A 24,867-nucleotide genomic window follows, 5' to 3' on the forward strand; every position below is an offset into this window, starting at 1 on the left:
TATATTAAATAAGGTGTGTCTAAACAAAAACACACATAAAACAAGTTTGTGTATTGATCAGCTGATGAAAATGTTGTGATCAGAGGCTCACAGAAGCCCTACCCTGCATTTCTCCTAGAAGCAATGGTTCAGTCATTGCTAATACAGTGTTGGTGGCGACTTTATAGAATATAACTGTTGCAAATAATGAGAATCGGCTGAATACCCTCAGAATGGACTTCCATATACAGTTCTGTAGAAATATAAAAAGCATCCCCTAGAGTTGTTCAGTGCACAACTTGCCCAACCATATGCACCAGCACTGTCCTTGAGATACGATCCAGTTAGAATGGATATTATTAAAAAAAACAAAACGAAATGAAAACTCCTACCCTTAACATACCCAAAATAAAAAAACTCTTCCAGAATTAGTCAGTGCTCATGATTGCATATGACCTGGGCTCCTTGACGTGGGTATATCCATCTAGGAACCTGAGTGTCTCCTGGAATGCCTTTCCTCCATCCCTCTTATGCTTACATCGGCATTCTGAATTTTGCAAGAAACAGCCCATGTATTTCTAAGCTTCTTCCTCAGATCAGTTTGTAACTGTTATTAATAATTGCAGATGGTGTCCCCATGAGAGAGTTCTCCACAAATCCACTGCAAAAACACAGGGCAGTAGCAGTAAATAATTCATGCATACACCTGAAACTCCTACTAAGAAGATATACTGGGAGTTTTTGAAAGGAGAGGGAACACAAGAGCAGGAAAAAGGAAAAATAAAAAGGGAAAAATCACGAAGAAAGAGAAGGAAAGAGACAGAATGAAAGAGAAAGACTGAGTATAATAGCAAGAGTTTTAGAAATAAGTGCCACTTGAGAAAGGCATCAGCAACATGCATCAAAATTTGTTTCTATTTGTGAGTGTGGGGCGGGGCTTTTTGGCTTTGTTTTTCTTGTATAATATGGTTTGTTACTGGATGTCTCAAATATACAGTCAACCCAATCACACCACTCATGGCATAACAATTTCATAAATTAAGCCCATACAATTAAAGCCAGCATGCAACTGTCCTTTGAGGCTGTCAAAATTAGGATTAAAAAAAAAAGATCATTCTCCTTAGACTCTGAACTCAGACATGAGGGTTCAAATCCCACCCATACCACTAAGCTAAATGGCTGTCAGTAAGTGGTTTAACTTTTAAACTTCAGATTCCTCACTGTAACATGGGGATAATAACAGCATCTACCACATAAATGAAATAATGCATATAAAAGCACCAATTACCATATCTAGGATAGGGTAAATGTCATTTATTAATATGATACTATAATTGATAACTCACATACTGATTTAGGTCACATGGGGGGCTTCAAATCAGTAGGTAAAACCACAGCATTGAACACATCTCCCAGAAATCCCTTTGGAGTTATCTATCATGAAAGGAGTGATTCTAACAGGAAAAAGAAGAGAGAACAGCAATTTTTTTGTGAGTTTCTCAGGCTTTCCGCTTTTCTTCTCTCATTGCTAAGTAATGGATCAATCACTTCCCAGAGACCAAAACCAATCCTACAAGTGAAAATTATGTGGTTACAGGCACAGCTCTTGGAAACCACAGTGCTATTGCACTGTCATGAAAAGGAGGGACAAGTAACAGGAAAATAAACTTGAGAAAATGGGTAGCAGATGAAGGAAAAAAACCTCTAGGGCCAAAGTCTCCACCATGAGCAGCTCAGGAAGGAGAAATAAAGATTTCTGAGACCCAAAGAAAGGACTGCTACTCGTAACGTGTCCAGCATTTCTTAAGAGCTTAGAATACGTATCACAATACCTGACTCCCATCATGGTAAAAACAGTCTCGTTGGTTATGATCTATAGGAACCTGTCCAACAGCCGTCACTGCATGAACACTTATAATGGAATCTTGACTTTGAAATAACTATTTTGAGGAAAGGAATCATAAAATACATCATTAAAAAAGAAAGAAAGAAAAATACTGGCATCAGAACATCAGAGAATTCCATGTCCTCCAGAGGCACAGTTCAGGAATCTTCTAGGTCAAGTATTGAAAATGCATGTGCAAGATGAATAAGGTGAAAGAAAAGAAAGAAAGAAAGAAAGAAAGAAAGAAAGAAAGAAAGAAAGAAAGAAAGAAAGAAAGAAAGAAAGGAAGGAAGGAAGAAAGAAAGGAAGGAAGAAAAGAAAGAAAGAAAGAAAAAGAAAGAAAGAAAGAAAGAAAGAAAGGAAGGAAGGAAGAAAAGAGGCCAACATAGGGCTAAAGGTCTAAAGACACACTGTGTTTCTGTTGTCATCATTGATAAAATGAGTCACTTAATTTTACTCTCTCTGTTTAGAACATAATGTTCTCATGGGCCTTGAAAGAACATTTTGGGTCATCTAATCCAACCCTCTAACCTGACTGTGAATCCTCAATGTATACCTGTGGTTTAAAGAAAGGTGAGAGAGTTGAGATGGGATATAAGAGTTGTCCACAAAAACACACAATGGGTGTGAGATCTCAATTCCACTTCCTCCCACCATCTTGGGCCTCACCAAGATCTTGGTCAACTGACAGGTCCTCTGCTGTCAGTCTATCAGCAATCCCACTGTGGACCCCTTATTTTCCTCATCCATGTATCTTCTCACATAACTCCCCACAAGCCACTAACTATGGATCAAACCCCAAATCTGATCTCTCAGGGCTGCTGCACATGATTATACGAACCTCACATACCCCTACAAAAGACTGCACTTCACCTCGCATCTGGACCCTTGAGCAGGTCACTGATCCTTTAATTTGTCCTTGGTCTGCTCCCTTTGTCTGAGTCCAACTCACAAGCTGGAACAGTGAAGGCTGCCTTAAAGTTGGGAAAGAGAAGAAGGCTTTGAGGGCTGGGTCCTGCCATGGATTTTTTACCCAGAAAGTCATTTGTGAAATTGCTGAGCCATGGAAAGACAAGGGCTATAGTTAGGAAGTAGAGATAAAGTTAAAGAGGCAGAGAAGCTGATTATATATCTAACTGGATGGGTTTAGGTTGACTTATAAATGGAAGTTAGGGATGAGAAGTCAGAAGTCAAGGAGCTAGAGAGAACAAGATGAGACACAGGGCCAGCAAACAGCTCCAAATCTAAACTTGTACACACAGGACCATCTGGCAGGACCAGTCCTTCCGTGCAGACCCCCAGTATCTGCCCTGGGTGAGCTGACCAAGCCAGGATCCCTTCCATTCCACTCAGTGGCTGTGCCCCACTTCAACCACTCTTGACAAACCCTTTCTTCTCACACTGAAACCACCCCAATTACACCAAGCAACTCTCTTCACACCCACCTCCACAAATGCATTTGAATCTACTGCCATCCCTTCTTCTTTTGAGCTTCTCAATGGAAGAAACATTCCTCCTTCTGTCCCAGGCAAAAATCTCTCTTTGTCTGCTCTCTATCACATTCTGTCTCCTGAATTACCTGTAGGAATCTGTCATTGCTCCTCGCTCCCATATCTCCAGACACTCTTCCTCTAGTTGTCCCCTTACCTTAGTCCAAAAAAGTACTTACAACGCTGCAGTACTTAAATTGAGATTGTCATTTGTGCATTCATTCCACAAACATTAGCTATGGGCCCACTAAGAGCACGACTGGACTGAAAGCTCTGAACACCCAAATTCAGAAAGCAGCTGTTGCTACTGCTTATGTTGCCAGAGATACTTTTTTGTTTTTGTTTTGTCTTATTTTAAGAAGCGGCCCATAATGGACCACCAAACAAAGACCTCATTTCTTATATAAACACCGAACTAATTCTCAAATGAAAGAGGAATAGGGTTGTTTTCCCAGCCAAACCTGAAGTAAAAATCAATAGCAACTGGCTGTCGCTCCTGACTTCCTACACCCTCTTCAGGGGGGCTCTGGTCTGAACAAGGACACTTACTGGTAGGAGACCTGATGAGAAACCACCAAGAAACACAAGCCAGCACTGCGAGGGCACTGGCCTTACAGACCTTACAGAACCATACACAGTAAGAGAGAGCAAAGGAATTTTATAGGCTAAGTTTGAGACCACGCTGAAATAGTACAGTACTTTAATAGGCCTGGTTAGTGAGTTCACTTAATAAAACAAACTATCCCCATGGAGATGGTCCCAGGTACCTACTTAACAGCAACTACTTAAATCCACGCCCAAGTTTTTACATTCCAATTATATACCACTGGGTTTCCTGGCACGATGCTCAAATGCTCCAATGTTCTTTGCACCGCAGTAGATTTCAGCCCTGAAAAGCAGCTCAGAGGTAAACACGCCTTCCTAGTGCTAACATATCATCTTCTTCTCCAAGTGGCACAAATTGAGGTGTCAGGAATGGTGAGCAGTTTGGCTTCTGCCTAAGCTGCTTTTATTATGAAGACTTCACAGAGACATTTTCAACACAATAGGCATTCCTCTCTCCCGACTACACAATTCCTCTATAATCATAAAGATGCAAACACTCTCCTCACTTGGTATCGAAAGAAATAGTATAATAATTCTGTAGGTATGGGTGGGAGTGGTGGGGGAGGAAGAAAGAAAAATAGTCTGGATGGGGTAGAGGAGCCTCAAGGAAAGCTGGGCTGAAAGGAAAAGTCTGCCATGGTTCTGCCTGGCTCAATCAAACAGATCTAGTGGAGAAGGTTTCTATAAATTTAAACCTCTATAGCAAATCCTATGTGATTATATATCAGTCTCAGAATGTTAATACTGGAAAGAATTTATTCCTCTAAAAAACGCTTTCACCCAAGGCACAATGAAAGCACACGAGAATGCAGCAAATCTTCAAAAACTTGCATATCTTAAGGAAAAAAATGTAATTTTTACTTCAAGTGTTAATAACACCTGAAAGAAGTCAGAAAATATCAGAACCAGCAACTTGGTTTCTTTGGTACGATAGCTTAATGGCAGCAGAAATCATGGCTATTAACACTAAAGCCTGCAGCAAACTCTCCCCAGAAGCTATGAGCTGCCTGAGGGTAGAGCCGTGTCTGTCCCCATATCCTCCGTGCCTGGAGCCAGGGTGGACACTCAGTAATTGTTTAGGAATGAAGGAGGTTAATGAATGACTGTTCAGTTGAATAGGCTTTTGGAGTTGGTTGAAACTCTCACAGTTTCAACTTTTTGAGACAGAAGATGGGAAGTAAAGCTAAGATGTGAACCAAAATGATTCTGATTTGGCTGGACTTAATTAATACCATCACTGCTAGCAGTAAGTATGCAGCACTGAGTTTGTAATCAGTGCTACTACAGCTATTAAACGCATAAAATCTAGTGGATATATTCCTATATATAGATCCTATATTCCTGTAACCTACCCTGTAATCTAATTATACGTGAAGCTTAATGTAATCATTCCAGTTCAGAATTTATTGAGCTTTTTTTTTTAAAGATTTTTTTAAAAATTTAATTTAATTTTTTAATTTAGTTTTTTTTTTTGGCTGCGTTGGGTCTTCATTGCTGCGTGCGGGCTTTCTCTAGCTGCAGCGAGCAGGAGCTACTCTTCATTGCGGTGCACGGATTTCTCATTGCAGTGGTTTCTCTTGCTGCGGAGCACGGGCTCTAGGAGTGTGGGCTTCAGTAGTTATAGCACACAGTCTCAGTAGTTGTGGCACACAGGCTCTAGGGCACGCAGGCTTCAGTAGTTGTGGCACGTGGGCTCTAGAGCGCAGGCTCAGTTGTTGTGGCGCACGGGCTTAGTTGTTTCGTGGCATGTGGGATCTTCCCGGACCACGGCTCTAACCCGTGTCCCCTGCATTGGCAGGCGGATTCTTAACCATTGTGTCACCAGGGAAGTCCTATTGAGCATCTTGTATGTGCCAGACGCTATGCTAGAAATGAGGTATATATAATTGGAAAAAATTGGTCACTGTCAATAAGGAGCTAAAAAGTCTGGAAGGGGTGACAGAAATATAAACAAAAACAAAAAACAAGCCCCCCAAAAAAAGCATTACACGCAATAATAGAAGTAGGTACAAGGGAGAGAAGTAGAGCAAGGAGGGATTGATACTATATTTAGGGGCGAGGGAAAGCTGCATAAAGAGAACATCTGGGCAGAGCTTTGTTTGAAAGAGCAATTGGAGTTGCCAGTCACATAAGGTATGGAAGAGCAGGCCAGGAATCCAGTAAGGGAGCCCCACGGGCAGACACAGAGGCGAGAAGCAGCTTCACGTCTGGGGGAGTGAATAAGTAGGTGCCAAATTGGAAAATGAGTGAGAAAAAAGAATGGAAGGTAAAGAGCTGAGAGCTGGGGAGAAACCAGATTAAGACGAGCCTTGGCAACCAAGGAAAAAAATCTGGACCTCATCCTGAAATCTCTGAGGGACCACTGAGGGTTTTAGGCAAGGGGAGGTGAGGAGATCAATGTTAGAAAGATCACTCTGGCTTATAAACGTCCTTGATTACCAAAATTTCCGTTTCTAGACTCTGGGAGTACTTATTGCTTCTCTCAAGTTGCCACTGAGCCGTCTTGTCCTGTCACTTCTATTTTGTGTAGGCCAGTTTTTTCATTTTTTGGTTTTTCTGTTTTTGGAGGGGTTTTTTTTTGGCCGCGCTGCACAGCTTACGTGATTTTAGCTCCCAGACCAGGAATTGAACCCGGGCCCTCGGCAGTGAGAGTGCAAAGCCCTAACCACTGGACCGCCCGGGAATTCCCTTTAGTATGCAAGTATTAATTCCCTAATTTAACTTCACATACCGGGGGCCATGGATCCTTTCTCAGGTTCTTTATTTTCCACGGGTTTACCACAATATTCTCAACGCAGTATCTGCATCCATGACCTCTCTCCTGAACTCTGGACCCTAAAATGCAATTGCCTAATCACTGTCTTCCCTTGGCTTTTTCACGGGTAGCTCAGAGTGAGTTTGCCCAAGATTTGCTTCATTGTCCTTCCTCTAAACCCGCTCCTCCTGTGTTCCCTCTCTCAGCGAATGGTATCTCTATTCATCCAGTTGGCCTGAGCCCAGAAACCTGTAAGTCATCCTTGATTCCTCTTTAATTACCAAGTCTTACTGACCTTACTTCCTTAATGTCTCTTAAATCCCTACTCCTCTCCACCCCAGCGCTACCACTGTGGTCAGCACCACCATCATTCGCTCTTGCCCCATCCAATCTGTTCTCCAGGCCACAGCCAGAGCACAGACATCTTCATGAAAAAATGCAACACTGATCATATCTCTCTCTAGCTCAAAACCCTACAATAATTCCTATTGCCTTAAGATAAAGTCCAAACCCCTTAAAAGCTTTCCAACCCTTCATTAGTAAGCCCAGGATTCTCTCTTTAACCTTATCTCTCACCACTTCCCTCCCCCTACTCCACATTCAAGCCATTCTGAAATGCTTTTAGTTCCTCCAATATGCTATTCTCCCCTCTCTTCCCCTCTCTCTCTCTCTCTCTCTCTCTCTCTCTCTCTCTTCCTGCCTCCCTCTCTTTCTCCCTCTCTCAGCTTTCAGGTATATTGTTCCCCTTGCCTGCAACACTAGCCCATCCTTTACCCATTCTCTTTAATAATTGTTTAATCACATCTCCATCAAGACTTGGTTCCATGAATACGGGATTGCATCTGTCTGATTCACCATATCCTAGTGCCTAGTAAAACGCTGCACATACACTAGGAGCTTAATAAGTATTTTATGAATGAAGGAATTAATGAATATTGGGGTTCATTCTGAGTGGCTTTTAATTATCCTCAGGCAATAATTTCAAGCTTCTATTCATCTGCTTGTAATTGGAACAAAAGCTTTGACTAACACAAAATAAATATATTCTAGAGGACTCCATGCACATGCAGGAAGTTGGTGGAAGGTACACTGTGTCAGCAATGCTTTCCCCCTTTACCTTCTTACTTATTCATTGTTTCATGATCTATGATTAGACATGTGATATGGTTAAAAATCTGAATCAATACTGGAATTGTACAATGTGCTAGGTTCAAAAATAAAGCAAAAGATAGAAAGAAATTTGAGGAAGGGAAGGTGGACTGGTCCAGCTCTGCACAGATAAATAAAACCAAGAATTTTCAACACAATGAGTAGCTCGGATTTCCCTATTACGCTGCTGCGGCAGATGCCCTAAATAGATACAGTCCTTGTCCTTTAGGGATCTAGATTCCAGACTCTAGAATCTAAGATAGACAACACACGTCCAGGTCACATCAACATCTTTAACTTCCGGCACCCGAGGATCATCATTTAAGAGCTATTCATATTCCAACTGCCATAGGTGGCTATTCTGAATGAAATCTGCCTCACGTGTGATGAGACAAAAAGATCCAGCCAAGTCTACTGTGCTGCTTTAGACAGATCACATCATAGCTATTTCACTGCAAAACATACACAGTCCAATCTGAAGCAGAGCTCAAGCATAACCAAAGAAGTCTTTGTTTATACAATAAAACTGAAGGGTGGCAGAGTCTGATAAAACACCCCTTGCCTACTATCCCGCAAGGGGATAAATCTCCCAGGCCAGGCTGGCTAATTCCTGCACTATATTAAGTGCTTTCACACGGTGTGGCAGCATGCACATAAGGCAGTGTGCTTGATTACATTACTCGGTGACTAGGGCCCTGCAGACTCACCAAAGGAAGGAATGCAGGCCAGCACTGCACTGAAGCCTCTCACCTTAACTGGGGCTCCCACTCCATTACAGAGGCTCCGGCGTGCTCCCAAGATGTGGAGGGCTTGCTTTAAGAAATTTAAGCCTCAGCAAAGAGTAAACATCTATAATCAGAGGCACTGGATGAAACTGTTCAAAGGAATTTGTTTTACTTTAGCCTACCCTATTGAGCAGGATCTTAACCAGGCCTCTTCCTACCCTGGTAATTATATGAAAATTTGTATACGTCGTTACTGTTCTAAGCAGAAAGATCAGACCAGGCTGCTAGATCATAAATATTCCAGAGAAGGCCAAACTGGTGGCAAGACTGGATAAGAGATTTCTGAACTTTCATTGCATTCCCAAAGAAACCTGGTGGCCCAGAAGAATAAAGTACCAAAGCATCCAGGGGCTGTACTATCTGTACAAGGTTCCCTGGCTATCTTCCTGGATGTCTTCCTTGATTTGTCTTGGGATTAGGAAGCCACATTTCAATTTCCCACAAAGTATTATAGCAAAGGTTATCAAGCCGACACCAGCCCACCATCATCCATCCATCTCATCTGTATCATAGCTCCAGACCTAGGTTCAAAACCTAGGTTCTGACCCCACTTGCAGCAAGATTTTAATTCAGTTGAGATCACATCAGAGAAAGCTTAGGAACTGGGTCTAACTGTCCTAAGATTCAAAGACTTAGAGGCCATAAATCATTCCGGAATAGACCCCAAAAGTCAGCAACCCCCAAGAGTATGCTCAATCCTGCACTGAGATAATCCCTGAGGTCAGACATGGTACCAAACTGCCTCCTCCAGAGCACGACTGGCTGAGGCTGCAGCTCTACACACACGTCCCTTTCCTCCTGCCACCTGGACCCCTACGGAGAACAAATCAGGGCTAATGGGGGCTTCTCTGCATTACACCATCTTGCCATGGGACCAAGACTCCTATCCAGAGAACTGAGGGGAATGAGAGAAACATGAAAGATGTTTTGATAATCTCAGAAATAAGCCGTATTGAGAATATGTAGTACTTCTTGGATAACTCTAAATTAAACCTTAGAGGGCTTCCCTGGTGGCGCAGTGGTTGAGAATCCACCTGCCAATGCAAGGGACACGGGTTCGAGCCCTGGTGCAGGAAGATCCCACATGCCGCAGAGCAACTAAGCCCGTGCGCCACAACTACTGAGCCCACGTGTCACAGCTACTGAAGCCCGTGCGCCTAGAGCCCGTGCTCTGCAGCAAAGAGAAGCCACGGCAATGAGAGACCCATGCACCGCAACAAAGAGTAGCCCCTGCCCGCCACAACTAGAGAAAGCCCGCAAGCAGCAATGAAGACCCAACATGGCAAAAATAAATAAATAGATAAATAAATAAATAAACCTGTTTTTAAAAATAATAATTAATTAATTAATTAAACCCTAGAGATAAATCCATGTATGGAACAGTCCCATATGTTAATGAAGGCAAAGTTGATTCTTGCCCTGCTGCCACCATTGCAGAGGAGAGAATTATTTTGTCATTTGAAGTCACATAAACAAGGTTTGTTATTGTTGTTGTTTTATTATTTATAAGGAAAATTATTTGTTCGGATTTAAGATATTTGGCATATATATTAGTCGTAAGAAATGAGTGTACATTTTAAAGAAACCAAACATGCTGTCAACTCCAAAACGAGCAGAATATAAGAAATTCCAATATACTTGTACTCTGTTCGAATATGTTCTAGGCAGCAAATAGTTAAGTCTGAGATACATCCATTTATAACTTTAAAAAATTCTCCCCATCAGTCTGATTAAAGCAAAAGGACAAGGAGCAAACAGGAAAAAAAGATGTATTTTACAATTGTTTTGCTTCAGTAGACAAGCAGGGAAAACAGACAAGAGAGGCTCTTCCTCTCTCCTCAGTGTAGTAATATTAGCTGCTTCTGGAGAGCATAATCTCAACCACCCAATTACAACACCAGCCGTCAGTCAAGACGTTTTGTTTGTTTCATTACCTGATGGTGATGATCTCGAAATTAGAGTTTCCCACCAACCAGTCATCAAATCACCTGGGAAACTTGTTAAAAGTAAAGATTTGGCTCTCCACCTTTGTCCCACTGAATCACAATCCTCAGAACTGAGTTAGGTGTCTGAGTTTTTAATAAATACCTTAACTGACTATAACTCAAAGTCAGGGTTAGGAACCACTATTCTAAAAAGTCTGACCTGAACTTGCTGACATAACTTTTGAGGAACTATTAGAAATATAATAAAAGTATTAAAAGAAAGAAATATTGATTCAGTACAGCCATTTGATGGTTTTGGTTTGGCCATTTCATAACTGCATTAACTAAGAAACAAGCAGCCATGTACAGAATCTGTTTGGCAAAGACAATTACATATCACTACTCTTGTAGTACCTTCACAAGCCATTTCTGGAGGCCAAAATATTAATGATTTGAATCTTAATTATCTGTATAGCATGTTAATATTTTCAAAGTCCATTCACAAGCCAGAGACCTCAAAAAATAGCTATCAGGAAGGAGAGTCAGCTAATGGAAAAGCTCACACATGGCTGAGGTATAAAAGATAATAAAATAAATTATAGATTCATGATTTCCAGATTTATGGATCCCAGAGGGTAAGTGAAATTTATAAATATATACATGAAATGACTGTAGGATTCCTTTAAAGCAATGGTAAAAGCCAGATTCTTATTATGTATTTGTTGATTATTCATTCATTTCATTTGTTCAGTTAGTTTTCTATATTGCTTTTCTACACATTATTATAAGGTGATGTTAGTACAGTTTTTAATCAAGCATCAAAAACATGCCTAACCACATGTAATTAGACGTGTTCCCTTCTTACTTTGAAGAATGCTTAATTGAACTAAAATTTAGATTTATTATGAAAAAACATAGAAAGCAGGGCAATATACTCATTAAAGTAAAGGAGATTATCAAAGAAATTCTCAACATAGTTAAAGAAAAACGGGATGTCAAACATTCCAAAAATTGCTTTTTATTGTATTTTTTCAAATATTGTGCTTTTAAAACATACATTTTTTCCCCTGATTCAGAATCCTTTACCATCTCTTGAGAGCACTCCATCTAGGGATGTAAATGTGGCAGCAGTAGGCCTGTCTTCCCCTCACATTACTCTCTTAGCTTTCCAGTTTGTCTAGTTTCTATCCTAATCAACTCTTGATGACTTTTGCATTGTGGCAAAACAGAACCTCATCTTACATTTCACAATTTATGTACTGATTTCAAGTTCGGTCATGTTTCATATTTTAGCCTATTTCCAACAGTTGCATTTTTTCTCCCTGGGATGTTAAAATCAGTATGTTTGAAAACAATAGTGGGGAGCATACATCCTCTCCCCCACCATCTCTAGTCAAATGAAACAAAAAGTGAATTCATATGGGTCTTCATAAGCACCAAGGAGTCTCCTGTCCCATTACCCCTCCTTATTTCCTCCCCACACCCTCTGAGAAGAGCAATAAGAGGTCCTGGTTTAGGACGTCAGTATCTCTCCTGTCACCGAGTCTTTCATTATATTGAGAGAGGAAACAGAAAAGCACATCTAGGGTGCTTTGAATAACCACATTTCTAGAACTTAATGATGCCTGTCAACCACCCCACTCTCTTTCCCCTCTTCCAAAACGAGGATTATGAGTGAATGTTATATAATCCTATAAAAACATACTGTGTCGGGTAAACCCAACAGTCCAGAGCAGATGTGGAAGGCAGTGACTCCCATTAAACACTTACTCTCTAAAGATTATGCCAACCCTAGCCTGAGTGTTGGCTTCAGAACAAGATACACTTTCAGACTGGCAAGAGCTATCCACACGGAGCTACGTGATGCCAGGAGGAGAGACTGGGGAACAGCAGGCTTTCTAAAGAATTTGGATCTAAAGTAAAGAAAGACTGGAAAGGAAATCAACCCACTGCTGAGAAAACAAATAAATCCAATCAATTTAAATCAGAAGAACAATCAATGGAGGAAGGCAACATGAAGCAAGGTTAGGATGAACACTTTGTCTGAACCTCAGGATTAGTTCAAATTTATTACAAAACGTAACAATATGAAACATTCTATAACTTTAGCAGAAAATTGTTGCAGGACATGAAATACAGGATAAAGGTATGATTCCAAGATGAGGTTTATTTTCTTTAACATATTATTAAGTATGTATTAATTATTTGCTTTCTTTTTAAATTTTTAGTTAAAAGATCCCCTGATCCTACTGTAAGTTCCTGAAAAACAAGCATTTGGCCTTTCATATCTGTACCACCATCACTAGCATAGTAGGCATACCAGCTATGCAATGAATTTCTGCTGAACTGACTGAATGAATGAACAAAGTTATATCTCATCTTCTCTTTTTCTGAAATGAATTAACAAACAGCATGAAAGCAAGCAAAAAAATTCATATGGTGAATAATTTAATCTTGCTAACAAGACCAAATCTACTTATTTAAATGAATAAAGACAGTGGTCTGCACAAGTATATATCGTACAGCACAGGGAATATAGCCAATATTTTATAATAACTTTAAATGGAGTATAATCTATAAAAATTTTGAATCACCTGAAACTAACATAATATTATAAATCAACTATACCTCAACAAAAAAAGAATTAAAAAAAAAAAAGATAGTGGTCTGCACTGTATACAGATAAGACTAATTGTGTCCATACCCTAATTGTTCAAAGGAAGAAAAATCTGGTGGGTGGCACCAGATCTCCCTCTTCTCTACATGTCTGCCAAGACTGTTTCCAGACTTCTCACTATCTCTTGCCCTTGATAGATTTATACTACATATTCTTAAAATCATTTCTGACATTACAGAGCAAACATGTTAAGATTATAGTGGCCAAGACAACTGTGGCGAGTCTGGTGCAAGCTTGGCTCATGTGCAGTGCAGCAGCCTCTCAGGCACCTTCTGTTCCAATTTATTCCTCAACATCTGATTTTCACCTTGTGTTTAATGTCAAAGTTGTCACAACCTCTCCTGGACGCAACTGGAGTAAAATATTGAAAAAAAAAAACACTGTCGCGGTTCCCTAGCGATACAGGAGGTTCTAGCCGAGGGCGCTGAGCTAAATGAGCTCTGAGCATGGAGGAGGCTACTTCCCACGAGTGGGTGTTCCACTCCAGCTGATCCCATCAAATGCTGGGGTCAGGATGGTGCAGGGGCTGCTATCTGGCCTGCCGGGCACAGAGCTTAGCTCCTCCCATCAGCATAACTGATCTGCAAAGCTAAGGTGAGAAACTGCAACACACCACTCTTCATAAATGGACATCCCTCACCAGGCCCATCTCTCTATTCTGTCCCCAACCCCCATCTGCACTCCATCCCCGTATCCTAGGAGGAAAAGATCTATGAGAAATGGCTGTAATCTACACACAAAGACCCCGAACGTCTTGTGTGACAAGACCTGACAGGCTGTAATCTACACACAAAGACCCCGAAGGTCACCTGACAACCGTGGCCTCTCAGAAGGCAAGAGAGTACTGAAAAACTTGCAGTTTTTGAGACTCCAGGTATATTAAAATATTGGAAAAAATGACTATTCCAGATGTTTTATTTAACAATTTAAATTTAAATTGTTCAGTGAATGTCTTCGTCAATACTATTTCTGTATCCAAGAGTTAGTGGCTCCTGGAGATAATACAAAAAGCCTAAATACTGGTCCCTTCATGGTTTTCAGGCTGGTTTCAGTAGGCTTTCCTCAGAGCTCCCCTATAGCCACGTCCAAAGTCCCTGAACCCAAGATACTCTTATTTGCCTTCCTATGTCTTAGAGGGAGAAGCAGAAAAAGCCGATCATTAGGAAGAAGAAAGCGGCTTCCCCTGCCTCTCTTTGTGCTCCAGAATAAGCAGAGGTGGGTACAGGCATATTCCAGGTGTAGAAGATAAAGCCACCCCTCCCCCGACTCCCAGCACACACCACTATCTCCAGAAGTGTTTTGTTATTCTACGAACGGGATGCAAATCTAGATACATTTTCACTTTGGTTTAAAGAATAGGAGAATTTCTCAATGTTCAACTTCTGTGCTTGTTTTTCCTTTGGATGAAACTATTTTACTCTTTCGTCCCCTTCCCTCAGATCCTAGACAGGGTGAGTGCACACATTATGTGGCAATAAATTTAGATATGTCTGACTGAGAGAAATCTGTAGTAATGTGGTAACTTCAATCTCAGGGTAATAAAATCTTCATAATAGTCCTCATTACTTCATTGATCTGGTTTACACAGCTTATTAAGAGAAATTAGTTTTTTTTTTTTTACCTTTTTCCCACTTTTTCGGCCTCTTCTCCAATTTTCAGCTTTTACTTTAACTATACCGTTTAGCTAGAAGTTAAAACACCTTTGTGAAGGTGGTACCCAGTGCCATCCTAACTCAGAGAATTAAGGGGAATTTGTAGAGTCTTTCAGTAAAGTTCATACTCAGTGCGATAACGATCACAGCCAACGTGTACGGAATAAATCCAATTAGCATATGGGTACTTAGAGTTCATTCATTTAATAGGAAGTGACATTTTGATAACTAAAGAATTGAGCCATTAACACTCTCTGGTTACAACCTGTCTGACAGATTCTCGGCATGAACTTCACTAATTGAGTTTTCAAGGACTTAGGTGAGGATTAGTGAGGGGATGGATCCCGTGCTCCGTTTCTTCTGTAAAAGTGCTTCTGGAGGTCCTGTGGAAATGCCTCCCTTTCTGGGAAGTATCTAAGAAAGTATGTTCAACAGTTTGGAAACAGAAGAAAATTGTTCTAATTTGGGGGGTTTTTTTCTTTTGAAAATCACCATATTCAACCTTGATTAAAGAAGTTCAATTGATTAGAACATTTTGGCAGTGTGCCTTTCAAATTAAAAAAATGGTACTGATATAAATATGCAGTTTTAGGTCTTGATAGAGCCACTGCAATCTCATTTGGGTATTAAAGGGGAGTAGATTTTATGTGGTATTTTGAGAGATTCTATGACTGTTTGCTAAATGAGTGAAACAGACCAATGAACACTAGCAGAGCGAACAACTGCACTCCTGAATTTTGTTCAGGGCCCTACCTCTACGTACATCTGCTTTGCTCTTGTTCTAGAACCCTCTTTTAGAGTTCTTCATGTTCTGCCAGAATATCACATCAACATTCTTTCTGTCCTCCATTCAGCTGTCTTATCCTTCTTCCTATAACAAACATGAAAACACATTACAGACTAAAAGCACTATACAAATATATGTTATTATTACAACTTAAGCCATAATGTGGTCCAAGAATATGAGGACCAGAAATTCTCAGTTAGAAATTTTCTTTAGATAGAAAATTCCAACTTTCTAGGCCAGGTACCTATAAAGAAATTCACTAACACTTCACATGAAAAATGTTAAAAATTGTACTCTCGCTTCGAAATTATGGGGGAAAAGGAGACTGAGAATAAAGTTTTAGGTTCTTACAGACATGAGCACAGGAATACACCGAGTAATGTATTTTTTACTCCTACAACTTTTATCATCAAAACAATTCAAAACCACTATGTTGTCTTATGCCTGTAGGTGGAAAAAATAAACACAAGAACTGAGTGTCGAAGCAAAACAAGCACAAGGGAGTTCTAATCCTAAACTTGTCTGCAGTTCACAGTCTAAACTAAAACATTTTCTTTTACAAACGTTTCTCAGCTTCTCCTTTTGTAAAGAAACAAAATTACACTTGTTGGGTCAGCCACTAGCTCTATGGAGTAAAGGTCCTACATAAATCAGTCTTACAACAATCTACGCTTTTTAAAAAAATCAAGTTAACCATGTTTAAAAATTAAAGGATGTTTATCCATATTAAATGGTCCCAGTAGCCAGGCTAAGCACTACAGCAGCTCTTACATTCCCTCAAAGATTTACCACCAGCTTCTTTTCCCTTCTCCAGCACAGTCTTGCTTTAGACTAGCAGTAACCTAAGGTGGAAAGACAGTGGGCTTTGAAGCTGACAATTCTTGACTACATTCCCCATTCTGCCCCTTCACAACGCATGTGATGTTCAGGAAATTCTCTTAGCTTCAATGTCCTTAATTGTACAATAGCGATACTAATACCCACACGTTGAAGATGGCTGGAGTATTAGATGAACTGAGATAGAGTAAGTCCCCTACATACAAACCTTCAAATTGTGAACTGTCAAAGATACGACTGTGCTACTACCCAGACATCACTGGATGCTTTTCTCAAGAGGGCAGATAGAATAGAATCCAGCAAGGAACCAGAACCTGTGCCATCAACGTCAGGCATGAGTGAAATTGCAGCTTGCCCTCCGTCTCCTATTGCTGATGATCCTTCAGCTCTACCATCTCCCACCTCCTCTCCCTCCTCCAGTCGGTAACTCTTCTTGCCTGTTCACTCAATGCCAGCCCCTGGATGCCAGCTGTTGTACTGTACTACTGTACTTCTCAAGGTACTGTACACTGTAAGATTAAAAATGTTTTATTTTTTTAGTTTGTTTTTTATGTATTATTTGTGTGAAAAGTATTATAAACCTATTACAATAAAGTACTATATAGCCGATTGTGTTAGCTGGGTACCTAGGCTAACTTTGCTGGACTTACAAACAAATTGGACTTATGAAAAAGCTCTCGGAACAGAACTCGTTCATATGTAGGGGACTGGCTGTATATAAACACCAGGAGCCAGGATCAGCTACATAATTTGTGGGGTCCAGTGCAAAATGCAAACACAGGGCACCTTGTTCAAAAACTACTAAAATTTTCAAGATGGCAACAGCAGAGCATAAAACCAAGAGCAGAGCCCTTCTGAGCGTGGGACCTGAGGTACTGCATGGGTCACACACTTGTGAAGCTGTCCTTGCCCAAGAGCATTGCAAGTATTCAATAAATGATAGGTATTATTCAAGTGCTTACTTTGATATGAACTTTTAACTTTTCAGAGTGTTTCACAGAGAGATGGTTTTCCCAATGGGGACACAACCCTCAGAGAATGGAAATGTCATTGAACAACTGCTGGAAAGCCACTGAATGTCTCTTGGCACAAATTTTCTCATATGTAGAACAGAGGTTGATTCAGAGAAGCGGTTTTCAAACTATGCTTTGAAGCTATGCTCTGAAGAATCCTTGGAGTGCCCTCAAAGACACAAAGGGCTGGGAAGAGGGAGCAAGCCAAGTGGGTCACTTTTTTTGAAACAGAGTGACTATGTTTGACTTTCTTACCTTCATTGGAAAAAATTGAGTTACATGAAAATAAATGAAAACTACTGGATTTGTTGAGCTTGCAGTCTTTCCAATTTTAAGTTCTGTGCTCTATAATTGTTGTATCTTCACAACAACCTTAAAAGTAGAAGGATAGATAACACCACTTCCATTTGTTAAAGAACGTACAGAGTTTCTTTCCTGGGCTGCTTCTCTCCTCTCCAGCTTCCAGAAATTATTTCCTTTTAAGGATATTCCCTTTCTAGCTCCTCAAGAAACCCAGCTCCCTCTGAGGTGACTATAGCGTTAACGGGACCACAGTAGAGGAGGGAAGAGGGCTACCAAAGGGGATGAATTAGAGGTCAATTCAATATGATAATAAGCTATGTCCCTCATTTCTACTCAGATTGTGCCTCCTTTATATCCAACATCTTTCTCCCAAACCTGGAGTTCCCTTTCTTCAATCCCGCTCCACAAAGCACCCGGTTGCTATGGGTTCTTTCATGTAAGAGCTCACACTATGGAACCACACAGCCTGGGGCTGAATCTCCACTCCGCCACGTTCTCACCTGTGACCTGGATGGAGAACCCCTCCGGCCAGAGTTTTCTCATAGGGTTATTATAAAGATTAAATGCAAGAATATGTATAAACCACTTGGAACAGTGTCTGGAACATAGTAAGTGCTTTCTAAGTGTTTATTAAATAAATTAATAAACAAATTTTATTTACTTCCTACCTCATGTGCCCCTTCACCTCCATCCTTCAAAAGGTTGGTCCAAAGGATTTCACAAGCGGAGGGGAGGGCTGGAACAGGGGTCCAGGACAGGAGGAGTGCTCAGAGCCTGCTGTCATTCGCTAAGAACACACCTCCCATCACAGCCGTTGTTTCTGTCTGCAAGGGCCAGTTATAGAACATTCCAAATTTACTTGTCCTTACTCCATGCTTCACACCATCCCCTTTCAAGTACCGCATAAACATGTGATGAAGTAAAAATAAGTTACTGAAGTCAGCCTCAACTTACAAATGACCCCGATGCACCAAGGTCACCTGTCTCCTCCTTCACTGCCCCATGCCTCTTCCCAGTCCCAAAAGCTGACACCTGGCTTGCAATGCCAGGGGAGCCCTTATAAACTAAAGCAATGAGGAGATTTTTTTTAAAACCCATGGGTACAGAATTAGAAAGAGAGGAAATGTAAAAAGAACAGACTGATCCCGAGTAAGCGCTCAGTTAGGGGGCCACTGTTATTGTCCCCCCACTAAAACCACGAGCACAAAAAGGGAACCACGTTCCAGAATGTTGGAAATGTTTGACTCTACTTGCTTATAAACAGTCTACAATTCCTACATTAAGAAGTTCATTTGAGTTCAACTCTAGTTTTTAAAATAAGACCTTCACTCAACAATATAAATTGAAGTAATTGCCACGTGTCAGAAGCTATTCTTGGTTCTGGGAACATGCTGGCCACTAAAAAGTCCATGCCCCCATGGAACTCATATTTAGGGAATTAAGCGGCCATCAGGCACTCACATTTTAGTATGTGTGGTTAAAGCCACTGACATTACACATATCTTTTCTTTTTTTTAAATTTTTATTTATTTATTTATTTATTTATTTATTTATTTATTTATTTATTTATGGCTGTGTTGGGTCTTCGTTTCTGTGCAAGGGCTTTCTCTAGTTGCGGCGAGCGGGGGCCACTCTTCATCGCGGTGCGCGGGCCTCTCACTATCGTGGCCTCTCCTGTTGCGGAGCACAGGCTCCAGACACGCAGGCTCAGTAGTTGCGGCTCACAGGCCTAGCTGCTCCGCGGCATGTGGGATCTTCCCAGACCAGGGCTCGAACCCGTGTCCCCTGCATTGGCAGGCGGATTCTCAACCACTGCGCCACCAGGGAAGCCCCAACATTACATATATCTTGATTCCTAACTTCATCTGGAGCATAAGGAGCAAAGAGCGCTTTGGAGAGAATCCAGATGCGTCCTCACCCAGCACACTGAAGAAGAGGATTATAGTGCAACTCAGAGTGGCAAGAAGACAATGGGAAAAGTAGAGAAACAGAACAAAAGGTAAAAGAGGACTAAAGACTAACTTCTTTTATCTTTGCACTTTTAGCCTAAAGCCGAGTCTCCTCTTCCCATACCACAAGATATCTGTCTCAGTTTGCTAGGGCTGCCTTCAGAGTATCACAGGCTGTGTGGCTTAAACAATAGATTTCTGGAGGTTACAAGTCAGAGATCAAGTGTCAGCAGGGTTGGTTTCTTCTAAGGCCTCTCTCCTTGGCTTTTAGATGGTTGTCTTCTTCCAAGGTTGTCCTCTTCTTATAAGGACACCAGTCATTCTGGATTAGGGTCGACTCTAATGACCTTATTTTACCTTAATTACCTCTTTAAGGGCCCTATGTCCAAATACAGTCACATTCTGAGGTACTGGGAGTTAGAACTTCAACATATGAATTTAGGAGGACACAATTCAGTCCCTAACAGTCCTCTCTCTACTCTTAAGATCAAAACCAAGATAATACTATAGTGAGACTTCACCAAGCCTTAAATAGATCCAACCAGATTTTATAAACTATTTTGTGGGAAAAATATGCTCCAACTTCCAAATGAGCAAATTAAAAAATAAACTCTTAGAGTATCAATTTAGTAGACCATCTGGAAATAGTCATTTTTTTTACCCTCCTACAATGAGGCTTTCGTTGTTTGAATGAAACCTAACCAAGCAGGATCTAACCATTTGAGGATAGAATTTCTCCTCTTCAAAAAGTTTTGACACTTTTACATTCAAAATAAAGATCTTTCTGGTCAATTAGACAGGTTTTAAGCATTTCTTTATTTATACATATTCCATTGCTTTTATGATGGTGATTTTTAAATACGTCTCCTGATGAAGGGACCACTCACAGGAAGGGCATCGCTCCTGCTTGAACACAGGCTGAGTGCTAACTTCATTCTTTCTGGCTTCACAGGTTAAGTTGGCGCACGTGTGGCTTTAAACCAAGCAAAATTCCTAACTCTAGAACTTAATTTTAGTAAATTTTATGACAATTGGAAAATTCTGGCAAGTCATCACAGATGCTTTACCCCTCAAGGGGACAATGGCATCAAGGGGGCAGCAAGTATTATCCTTAATCAAACTGAGTAATTCTAGTTTATTATCTAAGCTGCCTCTCTGTAGTTCCCTTACAATTCTGTTATTTTAAAAACCTCGTGCTCTTGATTATAAGTAGATTACTAAATCACTCTATGGAAATGCATACATTCTTTTTTTAATTTTTTTAATTGAAGTATAGTTGATTTACTTCAATAAATAGTTTATTTATAGTTGTGTTAATTTCTGCTGTACAGCGAACTGATTCAGTTATATATATATATCTACATATATACACATTCTTTTTTGTACTCTTTTCCATTATGGTTTATCACAGGATATTGAATACAGTTCCCTGTGCTATCCAGTAGGACCTTGTTGTTTATCCATCCTATATATAATAGTTTTGCATCTATCTGCAGCTAATGTTTTAAATGCTGCATTGTAGCCGCTAAATTTTCCCGGGCACTTGAAGGTTTATAAGAGGCAAAGCAGACTGACCTTGGTGTCTTAGTCTTGGCTCTACTACTTTCAGTGAAGCCTTGAAAAAGTTCCTTACCTTCCCCACGCCTGTTCTTCCATAAAATGGAAATGGTGACTGTAGCTACCTTGTAGGGCTTTGGAGAAGATTAACCGTGATGGACACATGTAAAGCACTTAATACAATGTCTAGAATGTAAGTATATAGTAAATTGCAGTTACAATTATTAGTAGTAGTACACAGGCTTTATAAAAACCCTGTGAAGTAGGTACATACTATCATGTCCACTTTCAAAATGAAAAAACTGGGACTTGGAGAAGCTATCCCTTGCCTAAACCCAAACAACCAATAAGTAACATTCTCTAACTCCGGACCCTGGAATTTACACTAAACCAAGATGAATTACAGGTGTTCATGAAATGTTTTTAGATAAATTGGCACTTACGCCTTTGCCCCTCCCCCCTCATTTTCACTAGCCATTCACATCCATGTTTGCTTCCAAAAGCTAACTGACATAGACATATAAGTAAATTATTCATGGCTTGTATCAACTATAGACTATAAGCAATATTTACTAATAATCAATACAGGTACCTCTTTGATATGTATAGTCATTAAAGAAACTAGCAACTGTGTTTTCACTGTGAAAATTAATTATTGCCAATTTCAAATGGAAAACAAATTGTTCAAATAAAGGTAAATGTTACATAAAGGTGTTGTTCAGTGTGTTCTTCCAAAAATATCTCAGGACGATTTCAGGAAGCAATATTTGGTCACAGTTTTTAATTTGAAAATATGAAGAAAATTAAGAATAACATCTTTTATTGCTTGATCTTAAGCCTTTAATTTAATGTTAATTGGTGAATAAGAAACATATATTAACATTTATTTAAATAATAAATATCTTCAAAAAGAATTGGTGAATATTCTGGATTATAGAATATTTTCAATTCAGTTTTGTTTCTTTTGGGTCCACATTAACTCCAAGGAGGCTACAGAATAATAATTTATTGAGTGCTTATTCTATATCAAACACTTTATTAAATATATTAACCTGTTGGATTCCCCACAACTGCCCCAGGCATTAAGTACTATTATTATCGCATTTTACTGATGAGGAAATCAAAGCATAGGGATTCTGTAACTTGCGCAAGGACCAACAGCTGCTAAATAAAAGAACCAGAATATGAACTTAGATCATCTGGCTCCAGAGTTTACTCTCCTAAGTGGTACTTTATATGAATCAAGTACTCAACTGACAGTATATAAATAGATTCTGTTAATGGGCTTGAAAACAATCTGTTTTAGTAGGTTAAGCAATGACTATGCAACAATTAATTACACATTTTTTCTTAATGCAAGGTCAGATCTCAACTCAGCAAAATTTCCACCAAAAAAGGAGAGTTCCTATCACGTAGTTCATATGAGAACACTCCACATTATTATTAAGATTCTATTATAGATAAAAGTCAGAAAAATTCCAATTTTAAAACTTTTTAACCTAAAGATTCGAACATATATTGAATGCAAATAGGGGGAGAAAAGAATGTTTCATGTGGCTTTAACTCAGTTCGCCTCAGGAAGTCTCTGCTACCTCAACCCAAATATGTAAACTGGAGCACTTGCCATCATTTTCATTTTGAGAGAATTCTCCAAAGGCCTCACTTTTCGTCTTTTCCCTAATATGAGAGATGTCGTGTGTCCCAAAGTTGTTTGCAAATATATGGGTAATATAAAGATGTAGCACTGCATGCTTTCCTAATTTCACTTTTACAGTCACAAAAATCCACTTGGTTATTCATATAAATTTTTACCTATTCCTTTCGCACTGATGTTTCTAACTGCATGGTGATTTCCAGGTAGCCTGCTGTGACATCCCAGACTAGCCGTCAGGACTGGGGATGGGGTAAGGACATGGAAGTGGGCGCCATAAACAGACGAGCTGTGATGCAGAGCTCACCCTCATTACCTGCAACATCATACAGCATCTATTAAAACCTACTTCTGAGACTGCAGCTTGTAGTAACCTTAACAGAAATCACTGAAAATATATGCTTTGCATACAGAATTTCTCTAAATAGAACACTTTTAAATTGGTCCTTGGGGTGTCAGAGGATTTTTTTAATTTTGTCTTCATAACTGTGTTCTTTCACAATTCACTAGCTTTGTGTCTTCAGATGCTAATTTCTTTTTCTACTGGAAAAGTTAATAGGCACCTCCACTTACAGCAGATGGTTCTTTTTAAAAAATAAAATAAAAATAAAAAGTTGGAGAGCATCTGGCCAGATATATCAGATCTGGTAGTTCACATTTTAAATACCTGTTATTTTTTATTTAACTTATTCAGGTAAAAATAATTTTAATCCTGGTAACTTAATCTCCTCTTCTGAAATCTTAATAAGGTTTTTATGGGAATAGATATTAAATATAATCAGTTGTCATAGTGGTATGAACACTGTTTTTCTTTTTCAATATAAGCAACATGTCCCAGTCATAACAGCTGAAAAAATAGAGATTCACTTCGATTTATATTTAGCACTTTCTATCTTAGCCTCTAGAAACCCTGTTAACTCCCTTCCATTACTGTAATGTTTATTTTTTCATGGCTTCTGCCCAGGCATTTGAGTTTTAAGCTGGTACTTGTGGTATTTTTCCATTTTGGAATAACTTTATCATATCTTGAATGCTTCTCAGTGCATACCTAATTATTCTTTTTTTGAGAGTGGCTTCCTCCTTTTGGCTGCTCCTGAATCAAGATGGGAATCAAGACGGGAATATGACCACAGGCTTGGGTTTGGAATTTTCCTGGGGTGAACCAGTGTAGTAGTCAAAATAAGGGGTGACTGAATGAAAATTACATGTGCCTCATTGTGATGTTTCATGGATTACAAAAAGCAAAGGTTAAAGCCGATTGAGTTTTTCCCTTTCTCAAACCATCACCCAATAAACGACTCTTCTGGGCTTTGCAGCTTCCACTTTGTGGACACAGACCACCTGGGTCGTATACACAAAATAGAGCCTTTGCAAGCTTTGTGTGGAACTTAGGAGCTACTCTGAATCTTTGGATATACCTTTTAACCCATGATCTATGAATGCATCTGAGGGCGACAAAAGTGCAAGGAATAAGATTGTAAGGTCCTTCAAACTCACCTCCCTCCAGGTCCACGGAAGACCCCAAAAACAGCACCACCGCCATTGATGAAGCACCCACTATATGCTCGTCCTCACAATAATCCATCCCACGGAACAGGAACCCAAAGGTTCCCACAGGTTAAATAAATAACATGTGTAAAATTACTTTGTAAGAAAGCAGAGCAGGATTTGACTCAGGTGCACCGTGAAGTCCCTTTTTTCTACCACTCTCACTCTACACTTCTCACCACGCAGCCACTGAGAGAATGAGAAGAACTGAAAGCTCCCAAAATACTAGCCCAGGAAGCGCTTCCCTCTGAGCCATCCAAGCTTCGGATCCCAAAACTGAAGCTTTATGATTTTTAAAAATAAATCTGTTTGAAAAAGC

At 39.9% G+C, this 24,867-nt stretch overlaps 2 protein-coding genes across 2 annotated transcripts in view; both read right to left on the minus strand.

Moving 5' to 3' along the window:
• FRAS1 (Fraser extracellular matrix complex subunit 1) overlaps positions 1 to 24,867 on the minus strand; it is a 446,248-nt gene that overhangs the window by 386,033 nt on the left and 35,348 nt on the right. The window lies entirely within an intron of this gene.
• MRPL1 (mitochondrial ribosomal protein L1) overlaps positions 14,814 to 24,867 on the minus strand; it is a 189,099-nt gene continuing 179,045 nt past the window's right edge. The window contains exon 13 of the transcript XR_014243743.1: positions 14,814 to 15,774. The gene's annotated coding sequence lies outside the window, so the exon portion shown is untranslated. The remainder of the gene's footprint in view (positions 15,775 to 24,867) is intronic.

This window comes from Balaenoptera borealis (genome assembly GCF_965194805.1).
Source record: "Balaenoptera borealis genome assembly, chromosome: 4".
Taxonomy (NCBI): Eukaryota; Metazoa; Chordata; class Mammalia; order Artiodactyla; family Balaenopteridae; genus Balaenoptera; species Balaenoptera borealis.